Source organism: Phyllostomus discolor, chromosome 2 (genome assembly GCF_004126475.2).
Source record: "Phyllostomus discolor isolate MPI-MPIP mPhyDis1 chromosome 2, mPhyDis1.pri.v3, whole genome shotgun sequence".
Classification (NCBI taxonomy): Eukaryota; Metazoa; Chordata; class Mammalia; order Chiroptera; family Phyllostomidae; genus Phyllostomus; species Phyllostomus discolor.
Window position 1 is genome coordinate 43,805,860 of NC_040904.2, and position 4,726 is coordinate 43,810,585.

General features: G+C 45.1%; 1 pseudogene; it reads right to left on the reverse strand.

Moving 5' to 3' along the window:
- Positions 1–1,875: 1,875 nt before the first annotated feature.
- LOC114490971 lies at positions 1,876–2,311 on the reverse strand (annotated as a pseudogene).
- Positions 2,312–4,726: the final 2,415 nt, after the last annotated feature.

Sequence of the window (4,726 nt, forward strand, 5' to 3'; positions counted from 1 at the left end):
AAACTGGCTGAGCAATTTGTAGACAGATGCAGAGGTCAGCAGGGCGGAAAGCCTGGGTGCCTAACAAGAGGCGACACTGATGCCAGACCTTGCCCCCAGGGTGGCCTTTCCTCCCCTGGCATATTGCTGGTCACGCAGAGTAGACCCCTGACCTTTTCTTCCTGGAGATAACATGTAGACCTCAGTTATATTTCAGCTCCAGAACCAGAAAAGCAGCAAAAACAAGCAGGAGACAACAGGATGAGCTGTAATGACTAATGACCTCTTGCCCTGGTGCTGACCAATCAGAAGAGACCACAACCCTGACCCGGCACCCTGGAAAGGCGATGAATATCCTACTGAGATCTGCCCCTGAGACTGCCCCTAAATTCCCAGCCTTTAAAATCCCTGAAAACAAAGGACTCAGCATGCACTCTCCCTCCCCCAAAAATGCCTGTGCCTTTACATTCCTTCTCTTCTTCCCCAACAGGTATGCATCTCCTAAACTCTAAGGGTCCCCAAAACACTTGGAACCAGGGGAGAATTGGGCAGCAGTAGTTCCTCCAGGGCTGACCCCCTTAACCTGTTTTCAAGGTCCTCCTTCCTCTGACTTTCCAGCGAGCTGACAGCAACCCCGCATTGGCTCACTTTTTCCCCACAACATTTCTAGAAAGGCAAAGCAGCCCAGTTTAGTCTCCTGTTGCTTCTTCTACCTTAAGTCCTTCCTTGTTTCACTATCCCCAGCTTTAATAAATGTACTCTCAAAATCACCTGAACTTGCGCTATTGAAATGTTCCCTGCATGAAGCCAATAACCCACACACTATGGGCTGGCCCTAGGCAGACTTGCTAGGACCCAGTCTCCTTTCCAGTAGCAGGTTTACCTCAGCCCCTAACAATTATTAGTCCCTTTATGACCACAGGTAGTTGACAAGTCATTAATAAGAAAAAGAGCAAAGGAAATTGGGCATTGAGTTTAATAAACAGGGAGCATAAGTCCTCTTGCTTAGCCAGAAAGCTATAGCATTTGCAGACTAATTCACACACTCCAGGGGACTGCCACAGAGGTGACTTAATCCTAGGAGCACAGGAAATCTCCCCAGGAGTACTGTCTGCCCTCCTGGATTGTTGGGAGACATGGGTGGGAGGTACTTGACCATACAGGCCTGTCAGTCTAACTAGGGGGCGGACCTATTAAAAGCCTACAAAAGCTTGGGCAGTTGATTGGTTATTTTGAAGAAGTTCTTGCTTATAATGCCAGGAGAAGAAAGAAGCTTGTCTCTCTCCTACATTTACTCCATTTGTTCGCATGTTCTCTTACCAAGAGCGTGCAACCATGTGGGTCTAGCAGCCACATGGGCCCGGAGCAGACTGCATGGGCCCTAAAAGGACTAAGGTTTAATGTGAAACAGAAACTCTGGGCACTGGCCTTTGTCTTGGCCTTGCTGAAGACACGGTTGGACTTTTTCCATAGCAGGATAGAGGTAGATGGGAAATTGAAAACCCAGGGGCAGATTTCTACTGAAATAAAACCTGCCACACCACAGTCTCCCATGCATGGGTCTTTGGAATGCTTTCTTCACAGTCTCGTTGAAGAGCTGAATTTCCACCAAGAACACCTTGGTCAGGGAACCATGGTTAATCTCCGTTATGTGGTCATTGTGGTATCTTATTTCATTCTCATTCTAGGTCTGGCTCTTTTTCATCTTATAGATGCCCACTGGGAAAGACAAAAGAAGTCAGAGGTCAGAACCCTAGCGAGTGTTCAGGAAAGTCTGGCTTTGTTTCCTAAGCTTCTAAATCACTTATTTCTTCAGGCTTGTTTTTCAAATCTAGATAATAGAAGTTATATACTTTTTTTACTCTTCTTTCATCCTTCACCTCTTATTCATTTTTGAAAGTTCTTAGTTTATTAGCCCTCTCATGAAAAATCTGCTCAATCACCACAGAAAGTCACTGAAGAATTTTTGCTCCCTCTGTGTCCAATCTCCAGCTCACTTTTTGCCAGCACCAACATTGGCCTCTGAGGTTTCCTGGACTTTTTTCATTCTGTTCATGCATTCATTTCTCTGTTTTCTTGAGGTCTTCTTCTCATACAGTCCATGTATTGAAAGTCTATGTTTAAGTTCATTTTTCTTTGCATAATCTAAGGAATCATATATCATGCCAAAGTCGATTGCTTTGCCACCACAAAATGGGTTCTGAATCCCAAATTCAGAGAAGACATATGGTGTAACCTAATATATTTTGGCTAGCTTTTCCCAAGTTTCTGCATTAGGTATTATTGCCATCTCAACATGAAGGACATCAATAATCATTTGTTTTCACTCAGGTAGTCTGCTGACCATGAACTTACTGGTCCAGATAGTCATTCATGATGGTGACTGATCTTCAAGTAGCCAGGGAGGAAAAGAGCTACCCCTCTCATTCTTAAATCATAGAGAACATAGCCAGAATTGGTGGGGGAGGGAACAATAAAAAAATAGTAATAATTTTGGTTTGTATTAAGCACTTACTATATCCCTGGCATTATATATATGTTTTCTTATTTCATCTTCACAATTTTATGAGTTAGCTGTTTTTATCAGATGAGAACATTGAGAAATATTAAGTAATTTACACAAGGATACATAGCTTCAAAAAAAAACAAAGCTAGATTTTGAACCTAGATTCTTCATCTCCAAAGCCCCATGGGAGACATTTAGATTTTAAGTCTTTACAGGGAGCCCAAGGACATGACTATCGAAGTGCCGAGCTGATATAAGGGACTGAAAAATGACACTGCACAGTCAGGGTGTCCCTGGACTCCCAGTATGTGGGAACTGCTCTGAAATCTACATTAGAACTTTTGGAAAGTTGCACTGTTCAAAAACCGGATGCTTCATATACCTGATAAGCACAATGTAACAGACTAAAATGTTCAGCCTCTCCAACTCTGTCTCGCTCAAGCCTGCTTTGCTCCCATGGCCTTCAGGTAGTTAGCTTCTTGCATATAAACATGCTAATCATTAGAGAAATTCTGCCTGTGACTTGAATTTTACAAAAACAACCCCTTGCCAGAAAGTATCTCGAAGAGATAAGGAAAGTAGGTATTGTTTATCGAAGATTTGTGGGACCATTATGGCCAAACGCACATCAACTAGGGTCAACAGACTAAGAACAATCTTCCTCACACCCCTCTGGTGCCCAGATATCTACAGTTGTCCATCATCTCCTGCCCCTTCCATTTCCCCCTTTCCTTGACATAAAAGAAGCCTGAACTCTGTACTTTCTTAACATGGACTTGAAGCACTACTAGGCCTCTCATTTTCTTGGTTGGCAGCTTCTCAATCAATAAACCTTTCCTTACTCCAAACTCTGCTGTTTTGAGTTTTGGCCTTCTGAAGCATCAGGCAGGTGGACTCTGGACCGGTAACAACGGCGTCAAGTGAACTTACTGAAGTGGGCTGCGCATCAAGCAAAAGGGAACCGTGGATGGAAAAGACACATTCTCAGAAACTTCCGGCATTTGGAAGGAAAGTAGTGCCAGGTACAGCATAATATCAAGTTGGAATTATTACATGCCTCTGCAATGTCATGGGGTGGCAAGAAACTGGAGATGAAGTCAAAGTCCGCTAGGGCCAGAAACAGGAATTTTATATGAACTCACACCATCCGCGGGGCAGACTGCTGAGCAGCGCCAAGGGTGGGAATATGGTCATTGTCAAAACTGGCCTAAGCTTGTGACCAGATACCATGAGTAGGAGAAGGTATGTGTTCATACTGAGAGGGTTTTGCAACAAGTCATGTGAACAGGTGATATGTGGTGTCCCTTGGAGAATCAAGCCTACCTAGAGCAGTCAGGGCAGCAGTCATTTATGACAAAATATCAGGTTTCTTCGGAGACCAAAGGGGCCACTTGGCTTCTCACTGCGAGGGAAGTAATTGAGTAGGAAGGAATGTAAGATCAGGTGTCCTCGTGGCAGGAGAAGAAAGAGAAGAGCAGGGATTGGCAACACAGTACAGGGAGGACGCAAGTGTGCCTCAGCTCCCTGAGGTGAGAGCCCGGCATTCACAGTGCTGACCAGTCATCCTCATCTGCATCTGGTGGGACGAATACCAACAGGACTGGGAGGCCACTAAGGGACCAACTCCTGGCATCTCACGGGCTTCAGTCTCTGAAGGACAGTTTCAAGAACAAAGCAAGGGTTGCCGCCACACCCCACCCCCAGACAGAAAACTCACTTCTGTTTCCATTGTGAGGAAAAACACCGTGTGGCACACTGCACACCTGAGGGAAAAGCTCAGGGAGGGGGAGAGGCGGCTCGTCCTCCAGGTGGCAGAAGGCGTACCTCTTTTCCAAGATCTCAAAATGGAACATTTCCAGCTATATCCTTCCTTGGAGAAACCTAATGCTACTATGTTTTTTAAAGATTTTGTTTGTTTGTTTGTTTGTTTGTTTGTTTGTTTTTAGAGCGAGGGGACAGGATGGAGAAATAGAGGAAGAGAAATGTTGATGTGAGACAGAAACATCAATTGGCTGCCTCTTTGAACCTGCAACCCAGCCATGTGCCCAGACCGGGAATCCAACAGGTGACCTTTCATTTTGCAGGACAATGCCCAACCAGCTGAGCCACATCAGGGCAATGCTACTATGTTTGACCCCAAGTTTTAACTGGCCTAGTGGAGCCCACGACTGTCTGTGTGGGGTGGGAGTGGCATCCCAGAGGGGCAACTCAAGCCTTTCCTGTTAACTACAAAGCCAGGGA